The following is a 13,246-nucleotide window of genomic DNA, read 5'->3' on the forward strand; positions in this document are numbered from 1 at the left end:
TTACTCCTTTCTTTCTTCTTACAAATGTACCTTGCTGTTTGTTATACGTATAGTAAGAGGGAACGTCTTCATACAACAGTGTCTTAGCAAAATCATCTGTCTGACATAAGTTAAAGAATGCCATTAAGGTGGTGTTACGCGGATTTTCTACTATGTCATGAGCCGTTTCTGCAGTAAAGACAATTCTTTGAAAATTTTGTAGATGAACATCTAAATGCATTACTGGAGGATACCTTTCATGGATAGGAAATGAAAGAATTCGCCAAACTGCTTCTGAGCTGGATATGTACCTTCCGCTCTGATACTGGCACACTTCATCATTTTTGTCTTGCAAACCTAAGACTGCCTGATCGCTTCCTTTGTTGATGTACTTACAGATGTATTTGATGGACTTAACACTGCTACAGTATTCAACATTGATGTGTGTTTTGAATACCCTAGACAAAACAGGACAGTATGGCACTATCCATCTATTATCCACTTCCATATCCTGTCCATTTATCATAAGGCGTGCAGTGAAGCCACCCATAGAGGGAATCCTGCGCTTGTAGGATGGGTACCCATCGTTCCCTGTGACAGTTTCATTGACGAATGCTCGTGGGTATCGTTTTGAGCATCGTCCACCTTTCATACATGGTGAGCCTACGTTGAAAGATCCGCATGGTCCATGGACCATGTGACATTTAACTATGTTAAAAAGCTGTGGATCTTTATCAGGATCTGGAAATTCAGCACTAATAACCTTATCAATATCGACGGGTCGTATCTTGTCCTCAAGCCATAATAATATGTGGGCGTGAGGCAAGCCACGCTTTTGCCATTCAACAAAGTACATAAAACAAAGAGTTGGCCCAAATATTTGTTCTCTGGTTAGTAAGTCCATGAGAGATTTTAATTTCATGTGAAATACACGTGTAATAATGTCGTGACGATCATTCGCTGACTGACCATTATATACGGCATTACCAATTTCTTCCCATTTTGGATTAGTTGTAGCTGTAATAAAAAGATCTGGACATGAGTATTTTCGCACATAACAGAGTGCATCTTGAGATCGCTCGTGCATATATCGGGGTCCTCCAGTGAAAGTGGACGGTAAAATGACTAACCGTCCCAAATCTGCCATGTTACCCTCGTCCTTCCTCAGGGCGTCTTTAAGGTGAATGTAGCTCTCAGCCCTTAATTCCCTTAGGTAAACATATAAGATGACTAATGGTGTTATTACTGAAGCTGTTCGAGAACGGTTATAGGCCTAACCTCCAACGATATTCCGCCATTATCCCGCAGAATGGCCGATTGACACCTCTCTTGTTATTCTACCGCCCCCACCCACAGGGGGACGTTGTCGGTCTGTCGGTCACTCAATGCAGAGCATGGTACCAGCAGAAAATTGTAAATTTCTCCGTCATGTGAAGAGTAAGGTAAATTATGAACATAACGAAAGTTGTTTATAATGAAGAGACGTTTCACGTACGGTAAACGAAGTTTACAGAAAATCAATAGTATAAGAGAAAAAGGAGGAAAACCATTCTGGTTTTCCTATAAACCCCCCATCTATTGTAATATTTTAAAATGATATGCACATAGAAACCTTCCCCGGGATGAGCATACTCTAAATATGAAGTTTGGTTGAGATCTATTTAGCCGTTTCGACGTGATGGCTTTCGTATAAACACCCCGTGTATTGAAAGATTTTAAAATGATATGCATATCGAAACCTTCCCCGGGATAAGTATACTGTAAATATGAAGTTTGGTTGAACAGACAAACAGACAGACAAACAGACAAACAGACAAACAAACAAACAGACACGAAACGTAAAAACCACCGATTCGGTCTTGAGTTGACCTAAAACGGATAAATATCTGAAAAATTGGCAAAACAAAAGAAATTACAGACAGCGGACCCCCTACAATTTTATTTATATAGATAATTTCGCTGCTGTAGAATCCTGGAGCTGACGTTGCCATGGTACGGTATTCTACATTGTATTCGAATATCGAAGTAAATAGTGTACATGCAGTAAATAAGATAGTTTTAAAATTGCATGTCTCTTAGCGTTATCCGAGAAAGAGCATGGGGAGGTCCCCGTACGTTTCCAATGTAAAGTGTTTGTTACGGATTTGTGATATAACGGCAGGCTCACTTGCCTACTGGCATTCACAATCAGGTTGGGAAGTTTACATTATAATTGCAGGCCCCATTGCCTACTATGCGGACAGAATCGATTTGGGGAGTTTTCGTTAAAATGGCAGCCCCCCTTTCCTACCTCCAGACAGATTACAGTTTTTATTATAATGGCAGGCAATTACCCTACTATCACTCGAAATTGAGTTGTGCAGTTATCATTATAATGACAGGCCCCTTTTCCTACTGCCAGCCAGCGTACTGCCAGTCACACCAAGTTGGTGAGTTTCCATCAAAATAGCAGGCCACTATGCCTAATGCCAATCACATTTTAGATGAGTACATTTCTTTATAATGGCGGGCACCCTTGCCTACTGCCAAACACAATCGGGTAGGGGAGTTTTAAACAAAACTCCATGCTCACTTACCTTCTGCAAGTCAAATCGAGAAGGGAACTATTCATTACAATTGTAGGCCTTCCTTACTAATGACAGTTACACAGGAGTTGGAGAAGGAACCCTTTCCTACTGCCAGTCAAAGTCGGTGTGGGGAGTACTGATTACAATAGCAGACCGACCCTTTCTCGATCGCTAAATCGACATCAGTGAATATATATAGATCGACATACGAAAGTATATGCGTGTTTACAATATTGAAGACCTTCATTTACAGATTAACTGCTACTAAACGTACGTCATATCGACAAAGGATTATACCATAAGACACGCCGGATTTAGTGGCCTAAATGGCTGGTCCAATGATATGTCATCTATTCTTGGGTCAGATTTAGAAACGTGGAACAGGGTAAAGGTTTTGTAAGATCATCTCACATTACATTACTTTTCGGATAATAATGTGACAGCTACATACGTAGCATTTGGCTCACATATGGCTACTGAGTGGGCCAATTTTCGTGAAGAGTTTGATGATTCTGTATTTCATATAAGTAATTGAAAGTATGAATAATGCATGTGAAAATTCCAAATTGACTTAACATCGATTAATAGAGAAAAATCAAACGTAAAAGGGATACAGATACGGCATAAAGTCATAAGACCAAGGTTGTAGATCATTCCAAATTGAACGGAGATTGTGCAATCCGTTACGTGATAGGAATTTCCGAAGGTCTGCACCATCATTAAAATTGCCTGCATATTTCGATATTCTTCGGGGATAAAAAATGAAAAATTTAATGATATAGGATTTTTCATTCGTTACAGGCTAAAACGTATAATTTTGTCAAATTTCAATTATCTTCTTATTCTTCTGGCAGATTATGCCACAATGTGGATTTTGGGCGAGGCGGGTAAAAATTAGGACTTTCAGGAAATCAAAAATTATGGAGATTGTTATTATTACCCCTTAAACGGAAAGCTGTACGAAAATTTCGCCAAAATAGTCAGTGTAGAGGTACACAGTCGTTACGATTTGATTTATATAGATAAGGAATCTGCTCCATGTAAAACACCTTTTGGGCTATGTCCGCTGGACTTAACCTGCAAAAGTGACCATTCATGATATCTCCCTTATTAATCCTCCTGACGAAAAAATGCACATGAAAAAAAAGGTTTAGAGGTGGAATTCCATCAGGTTTGGTCGATTTCCAGTCAGGTTGGTCTTGTTCTGTATATATTGTGGAAGAGTAAAATCACCATTTCGGTTCCTTATAAACCGCCAGTCCATTCCGGAACATGAAATGTTATTTACGTTTAAAACCTACCTTTGGACAGGTGGATGCTAAATATAAATTTTGTTTCGAATGTCTTCAGTAGTTTTCAAGTTGTAAGGAATACGCTTTACACGCACCCGCTCGTGAGTTAAGTCCGATGGGACTTGTACAGAAAAACGGTCCTTTAATGATATCTCCCTTATTGATCCTCGTATCGAAATGATGCACATGAGAAAAAAAGGTTTAGACATTAATTTCTACCAAGGTAGGTAGACTTCCATAAACTTTTGTTGTGTATATTTTTTGGAAGTGCAAAATCACTGTTTCGGTTTCGTATAAACCCCCAGTTAGTTCAGGGATTTAGAAACAATATTTGCCCTGAAACCTATCAAGGACAGGTGTATTCTAAATACGAATCTTGGTGGAAATGCATCCAGTAGTTTCTAGCATTCACGTACATACGGCGTAATTAAGGAAGAAAATAATACAGTTAAGAATGTTGAAACTAATAGAAAATGGATTATAACTGAGGACAGCCGGATAACGACAAATAAATAAATGCCGTGAGTTATGGATATAATAAAGCGCTAACAGAGGAGAAATTTAGGTTCAGTGATTCTTAGGTAAACAAATATGAAGATGACTAATGGTGTTATTACTTAATCTATTCGAGGGCGGTTATAACCTCCAACGATATTCCGCCAATATCCCGCAGATGAGCCGATTGATGCCTCTCTTGCCATCTACCCAAGGAACAACCACGAATTTAAAAGCATGATGAGGAAAATGGCAATACGTTACTTCCCTACTGGCATGCAGTCAGAGACGTTGCCATGGTAACCTGTAGGTTCGTTGTCGGTCTGTCGGTCACTAAATGCAGAGCATGATACCAGCAGAAAATTGTAAATTTCTCCGTCATGTGAAGAGTAAGGTAAATTATGAACATAACGAAAGTTGTTTATAATGAAGAGACGTTTCACGTACGGTAAACGAAGTTTACAGAAAATCAATAGTATAAGAGAAAATAGAGGAAAAACACTGTGGTTTTCCTATAAACACCCCGTCTATTCAAAGATTTTAAAATTATATGCATATCGGAACCTTTCCTGGGATGAGTATACTCTAAATATGAAGTTTGGCTGAGATCTATCCAGCCGTTTCGACGTGATGGTGGGAAAACCACTCTGGTTTTCCTATAAACCCCCCGTCTATTCAAGGATTTTAAAATGATATGCATATCTAAACCTTCCCCGGGATTAGTATACTCTAAATACAATGTTTGGTTGAGATCCATCCAGCCGTTTCGACGTGATGGTGGAAAAACCATTCTGATTTTCCTATAAACCCCCCATATATTCAAATATTTTAAAATGATATGCATATGGAAAACTTCCCCGCGATGAGTATCCTCTAAATATGAAGTTTGGTTGAGATCTATCCAGCCGTTTCGACGTGATGGTGGAAAAACCATTCTGGTTTTCCTATAAACCCCCTGTCTATTCAAGGATTTTAAAATGATATGCATATCAAAACCTTCTCCGGGATGAGTATACCCTAAATATGAAGTTTGGTTGAGATCTATCCAGCCGTTTCGACGTGATGGTGGAACAGACAAACAGACAGACAAACAGAAACAATTTTATTTATATAGATTTTTACACTCGTTCTTCACCCCCTTTCCATCCCCGCCCAAAGGAGTACTATGAGTGCCTTACACAACAGTATATTTTTTTCCCAGATATTAAGTCTTATTTGTACCTATTTTGGTTGACAGCTATGCCCAAACGTACATGCATAATCTCACTGCTCTAGAATCCTGGAGCTGACGTTGCCATGGTTACGGCAGTTCATTTCTTTATCCGATTCCTAGAGCAGGGGTAGTGTGGTGCCAATATCTCCGTAACGGTTGGTTTTAGGGCCTTAAAACATGGTTTTCGGGCCCGTAGGGCTTACCGAGTTTTGTTCTTTGCGTCAAGAGGATTAAATTGAGCTTTGTCTCGTCCTTATACGACAAATTCGATATTTTGCCTATAATAGTATAAGAGAAAATGGAGGAAAACCGTTTTTCCTATAAAACCCCCGTCTTTTCAAAGATTTTAAAATGATATGCATATCGAAACCTTCCCCGGGGTCAGTATACTCTAAATATGAAGTTTGGTTGAGATCTATCCAGCCGTTTCGACGTGATGGTGGAACAGACAAACAGACAGACAAACAGACAAACAGAAACAATTTTATTTATATAGATTGTAGAGCAAGTATTGTGTATAGGTTGATTGGGACCTTGTTCTGTAATCAAACTTGTACTTATCCGTTAAACAAGGAAGTTAAATACATGGAAAATACTCAAAAATTATGAGAGAAGGGTTGTAACTGGGCGTTTCATGTAGGGGCAGTTTGAAATCTTTTCAGTTAAAGTAAGCGCTACTGGTCGCTATTCCATGATGTTACGTAGGCGGAAGTGGTTTGAACTGTGAAGCTATGAGTGCATATTAGTCGTATCGACGTTCATTATTCCGTTTTGATTCCGAATGCCAGATTATTCTGTGCGGCCGGTGATGCTGTTCCTACAGCAGTCTTGAGTGTCACGAGTTCGAACACTGTTATTGGTTGCCGTGCTGGCCCATCGGTATGGACAAAACTCTCAATATACTTTCATAATGAATGTGTTAACTTAGCACTGATTTTGGGGTGTACAGGGTGTATCATAAGTATGTCAAAGTCATCTCCGTACAGGCCATGAAGGCCCTTGGAGGGGTGGAAGGTAAAGGTTTCCACTATCCGTAAACTTGGCACTTGATGGGGTAAAGTGGTTAGCTCTACGCCCGACTGCCTTTGCCCCCAGGAATTAACCTGGTACTCATTTTTGGTGTAGGCTGAGTGAACCTCAGGGCCATGTGTACCTCCGGAAGTGGAAATCTCGTTTCTTAAATTTTACGACTTCCTGACGGGGATTCGAACCCACGTCCTTCCGGGCGAACCGCCTCGACCAGGCAGCCATCGACAACAAATTAAGGATACTTTTCATGTTATGTTAAGAAAGATGGTGCAATCGGATTGGTGGAGAAAATGAGGTTACTTTGTTACTCTCGGACGCGCGATTCAAATTGACGAACTTGCCGCATTTGCTGTCACTGAGCCAGCCGCTGCCTGTTGCTGTGCGTCAGAGGACCCTATGGCACCTTTCATAATATCCGGATACACTAGTGCTCTGACTGCATTACTTACACATCAGTGCCTTCCATATTCTCACATCCATAAATAAGAGTGAGACTTCAGGAGAAGCTAAATATTGCTCTGGCTTGTGCTGAAAGACAGATGCAAAAATCCATCAATAAATAGTAACAGGCATAATTATTATATTTATTGTTATCATCATCATCATCATCATCATCACAGTATTTCGATCTCCTGTCGAGATGGCTAGATGTGATGTACCTTATAGACATGATATAGAATTTTGGGCTTATGCCGTGTCAAGAAAGTAAGGTGAAATTCTTTACGTTTCGCAGAGAACTTTGCTCTCGAAAAATCTCGACTCTCCACAAGAAAGGCTTCTCAAACAATGAAGCTTGAATTTAGACGTTATAATAAAAGTGGAAATGGTACATTCATTCGTCACCAGATGGCTCCCCGGACGCGGTACACCGCTAGTGTTCGAAGTGGAAGCTGACGGAGCCACCAGAATCAGTCTAAGGGGGTCACATAACATAACACGTGTACACAACATATGACATTGACAGGTGTATGACATTGACACAAGCCCGGAATGAAACATCTAGCGATGAGGAACGTACGAAGTTGGAAAACACCGAAACGAAATAACAATAGTGAAGGGACAGGGAAAGGAACTGCCTACGTAAGTCCTTAATGGCTGCCAACCAGGTATTACTTGATAGCCAGTGTCCCTGTTGAAATTGTTACGATTTTTACGTATTTTCACAACTTCCCATATAATCCTGGACCTGTAGTGTGTAGTGAGCGTAAGCGCTCGAGCATCTTGGAACATGACATCATGACCCGACGATAGAGCGTGTTCTTCTATGGCTCATTTGTCTGGCTGGTTGAGACGAATATTACGTTCATGTTTCTTGATACTGGTACGAAAGGACCAGCATGTTTGGAAACATAGCCAGTGTCCCCGTTGAAATTGGTAGGACTTGTACGTATTTCAACAGCATGTTTGGAAACATGCCGGTCCATTGGTATCCGTATCAAGGAACATGTACGTAATATTGGTCTTATTATTTAGCGTATGATGCTTACAAGACAATAAGAATTGCATTAAATAATATTGCTACATACATACAATTTACAGCAATAGGACCACTTTTCAAATATGGATAGAAAGGTCTGAAATCCATCTAATTCCTTCTCGAGATGCTGAGTAGAGTTCATCCAAGGAGCCGGGATATGCACGTAGAGGGCACTCCACCACAATATACTTGATGGTTTGCAATTCAAAACCGCAATCACATTGGGGAGAATTTATCCAACCCCATTGATATAGGGCTGCATCAGTTCGACCAGTACCACATCGAATCCTGTTTAACCTTGACCAGACTGTCCGAGGTAGATTAAAGCCAGCAAGCCTTGTAGTGGGATCACTGATTGAAAGTAGGCCATGAAGTGTCGAGTTTAAACATTCATCTCTCCAGGCATTTCGGAGATTGAACCTGATTGACGTAAGATCTACAGTCGTCTTGCAAGCTGGATTTCTTGATTTCAGTCTCGGTTTATAAAGTCATTTAACATCATGATGAAATGGAAGAGCATCATTTTCCATGATCCTACACCACAGGCGAACAAGAGCTTGCTGTCTCTTAATATGGGGTGGAGCGATGTTACATAGTACAGGCAACCACTGGAAGGAAGTACAACGCAGAGAACCAGAGATGATGCGCATTATCGGGCGAAGTTGAATATCCACTAGATGGCAGTGAGAGCTTTTAACCAAATGCCTGCACAATATTCAGCTGGGGAATATACAACAGCCAAAGCAGTAGTCCTGAGTGTAATGGCGTCGGCACTCCATGACGTTCCAGCTAACCTACTAAGTATGTTTTGACGACTTTTCAGTTTTGCAGCCGTTTATCCAATATGATTTCGGTAGGTCAGTGTCCTGTCCAATGTCACACCTGAGTGCTTAGGACAGCTATTGTGCTTTAGGTATCGCTTCCTAAACTTCACTCTAGGATGATACAGTAGTTTGATTGTAGGTGGCTAAAGTGAAATGTGGCAACCTCAGATTTTGAGGCACTAGGCTGGAGCCGCTCGTTTCTGAAGTACTTATCCATCTTCTCAAGATCTGCATTGAATATATCCTCAGCTTCATCAAAGGTGGTAGCTTGAACTGTAAGATTTATATCGTCTGGATAGATGAATTTGCGAGATAGAGTTTCGGGTAGATCATGAGTATACAAGTTGAATAGCAGAGGGGATAGAATGGACCTCTGCAATATTCGTCTCAACCAGCCAGACAAATCAGCAATAGCTGAGCACGCTCTATCGTCGGGTCATGAGGTCATGTTCCAAGATGCTGGAGCTCTTACCCACACTAGACACTACAGGTCCAGGATTATACGGGAAGATGTGGAAATACGTAAAATCCTAACAATTTCAACAGGACTCTGGCTATCAATTAAGTAATACCTGGTTGGCAGCCATTAAGGATTTACGTAGGTAGTTCCCTTCCTTGTCCCTTCACCATTGTTATTTCGTTTCGGTGTTTTCCAAATTCATACGTTCCTCATCGTCAGATGTTTTATTCCGGACTTGTGTCAATGTCATACACCTGTCAATGTCATATGTTGGGTACACCTGTTATGTTATGTGACCCTCTTAGACTGATTCTGACGGTTCCGTCAGCTTCCGCTTCGAACGCTAGCGCTGTACCGCGTCCGGGGAGCCATCTGGTGACTAATGCACGTACCATTTCCACTTTTATTATAACGTCTAAATTCAAGCCTCATTGTTTGAGAAGCCTTTCTTGTGGACAGTCGAGATTTTCTTCTGATGACGCAGAGCAAAGTTCTCTGAGAAACGCAAAGAGTTTCACCTTATTTTCTTGACGCGGCATAAGCCCAAATGCCTATATCATGTCTATAAGTACGGGCCGTGAAAGCATCAATGTTGATGTACCTTCCTTTCTTCATTTATTTATTTATTTAATTTATTTATTTATATTTCCTTATGTTCATTATATACTGCCGTAACTCTCATCGCTTAGTCTGTCAGTCCTTTCTAAACCCTGATGTTGCAGGCTTCACTAATTTAGCATCCGTATGCCAAGAATTCTTGAAAGAAGAATATAAATATCTTACTATTTCCTGGGTCCACATGTGATTTTCTCAGCAACTTCTACTAAGTGAATCATTTTCTTTGATACTGTATACCATACTTTGTCCTTGTGGCAGCCTCCGCATGGGGGAAGTTGTAATAATAATAATTCCCTCTTCTAGAAAAGCACACCTCGTGAGTCTTCTTACTCTAGAGATGTTATAACAAGTGACTGACAATATCGTAGTTAGCTTATTAAAAACAATCACAGCCAATCTTGGTCACGCCGATTCTTAAACCTTGGTACTCCTATGTCGAACATATCACGTTCTCCTGTTGTGCTCGTTTGTCAAAACTCTTCTGACATGTCTTTGTTCTAAGAATATCACAAGTTACCAGCGTTAACAACTCTTGGGAAATATCATGCTCTACAAATTAGCAGTTCATGGTCTACGGAACAGACGAGGAGTAACTGAACGGAAAGCCACACTGCGTCAAAAGGTTACAACGAATTTGCTGATAAGTGAGAGAAAAAACAGAGAGAACAAAGAAAAACGGAGAGAAACATACTTCATCTCCGAAACTTTCCCAATGAAACTAGATCTTCATCAGGGTGTTTTCTTTATGATGTGTGGTCATGTAAACACTAGGCAGGAAGTGTGAATAAGATAAGCATACGTACAAATTCTGCATTTCTTGCATTTCATTCATTCAACTTCGCTAATCGGCCAACTAGGGACCACGATAAGCCTCACTTTACATTCTGGCATTTGTTCATCTTTCGCTTGATCCACATCGTCTTCATTAGCTCACTGTGTTTAGCACGACGTTCTTCTGTCCATTTAGCACCAGTTGCCCGTTTTTCGTCCCGGAAAGTCCCAAAAGTCTTGATGGCTGCTCTGAAAAAAATTCGGTCTTGTGCATCTTCTGCTTGTAGGCCCAGTTTTTTAAGATCTTTCTTGACATTAACGTACCATGGCATTGCCGTTTTTGGTTTTGCGTCAAATATACTGAAGATACGTTTCGTCCGTCGAGAGTCGATCATCCGTTGTATATGACCGTAGAAGCGAACTCTGCCTTTACGCATTGTGTCCGTGATGTTCTCTATTTTAGAGTATACTTCTTGCCTGGATTTATTAATGTAGATGCCATTTTTGTAGTTTGGACCAAGTATGGCGTGTAGGATCTTTCTTTCTTTCCTCTCTAAGTCCGCAAGCAAACATTTCTAGGACAGGATAAGGCATTCAGATGCATACAGTGATACTGGTTTGATGACAGTGTTGTAGTGACGAATTTTTGTGTTCAGGGAAAAGCACTTTTTGTTGTAAATGTTGCGGGTGGTTTGGAAAGTGACTTCCATTTTCTTGATTCTTGCTGCTATGGCCTCTTTGTCAAGTTCATTTTGCTGAATCCATTCCCCAAGATATTTAAATTTACTAACACGGTTTATCGTTCCATATTTGGTGTTTAGTTGTGCCGTATCATCTTTGATATTTGACATTACTTCTGTCTTTTGAAAGGAAATTTGTAAACCTGTTTGTTCTGCTACTTCCTTCAACACATTGATCTGTTCTGTTGCACTTTCGAAATTTTCTGCCATAAGGGCTATATCATCAGCGAACGCTAAACAATCTATTTCCACTCCATTTTTCTTTGTTCCAATCCTTTTTTTTTTTTTTGCTAGGGGCTTTACGTCGCACCGACACAGATAGGTCTTATGGCGACGATGGGATAGGAAAGGCCTAGGAGTTGGAAGGAAGCGGCCGTGGCCTTAATTAAGGGACAGCCCCAGCATTTGCCTGGTGTGAAAATGGGAAACCACGGAAAACCATTTTCAGGGCTGCCGATAGTAGGATTCGAACCTACTATCTCCCGGATGCAAGCTCACAGCCGCGCGCCTCTACACGCACGGCCAACTCGCCCGGTGTTCCAATCCTTACGGGTTTGTAAAGGTTTCTTTCTTTTAACGTCTTTCGCCACTCCTGTATTACCTTCTCAAGTACGCAGTTGAACAAAAGAGGTGACAGCCCATCTCCCTGTCGAACGCCTGTCTTGATCTCAAAGGGTTCAGAGAGACATCCTTGGAATTTTACTTTGGATTTGGTATTAGTTAGTGTTGCCCTTATTATCGCCAGCAGTTTCTCATCGACTCCCATTTCTGCAAGGATGTTAAGCAACACATCACGGTCGATGGAGTCGTATGCTTTCCTGAAGTCTACAAATGTAGATACATAGGTTCGACCTCTCAGCACATGGTATCTTATTATGGTTTTTAGGTTAAGTATTTGTTCTGCACTTAATCGGCCTTTCCGAAAACCTGCTTGGTATTCCCAGAGTTTGTGCTCAATTTGCTGTTCTAGTCTTTCAAGGATGGATAGTGACAGGATCTTGTAGGCAGAAGAGAAATTCCACGGTAATTGTTCACATCTCTTATATTTCCTTTCTTGTGTAAAGGATGGATCAAGGCTAGCTTCCAGTCCTCTGGTAGTTGTTCTTTTTCCCGTATATCTACAATGGTTAGGTGTAGGATGTCAATCGCTTCTTCCGGGGCATGTTTCCACAGTTCCGCAATCATGGCGTCTTCACCAGGAGCCTTGTTATTTTTCAGTCTCTTTATGTGGCGTTTGATTTCATCGCGATTTGATGGAGAAAATGGCAGGTTTTGGCTCACTGGTTTGTTTGTTTTGATGGGGTTTTCTGGTTTTTCACAGTTTAGAAGGTCGTTAAAATATTTAGCTAAAATTTTGCAGTTTTCTTCATTTGATGTTGCAAGAGTTCTATCTTTCCTTAGAAAGCAAAGGGAAGGTGCCTTGTATCCTTGTACCTTCTTTTTAAAATTTCTGAAGTATTCACGGGTCTCACCTCTATGAAAGTCTTGCTCAATCTTGTCCAGTAGTTCCTTTTCATACGTGCGTTTCTCACTGCGTATTATTTTTGCGTTTGTGCTTGTTGTGTTTTGTACATCTTCCAATCTTTTCTTTTTCGAGGTGTAATACTTTTTCCAGGCATTCAGACGATCCCCTAAGGTCTTCTCGCAGTTATCGTTCCACCACGTGTGCTTCTTCCTCTTCTTGATTTCCGCCACTCCTTTTGCAGCTTGTATCATCTGCTTTCTTGTGCTGTTGAAGTCTTTTTCCACTGGTTGAGCAAGTTCTTTGAATTCATTCTCTC

Source organism: Anabrus simplex, chromosome 1 (genome assembly GCF_040414725.1).
Source record: "Anabrus simplex isolate iqAnaSimp1 chromosome 1, ASM4041472v1, whole genome shotgun sequence".
In the NCBI taxonomy this organism is placed as follows: Eukaryota; Metazoa; Arthropoda; class Insecta; order Orthoptera; family Tettigoniidae; genus Anabrus; species Anabrus simplex.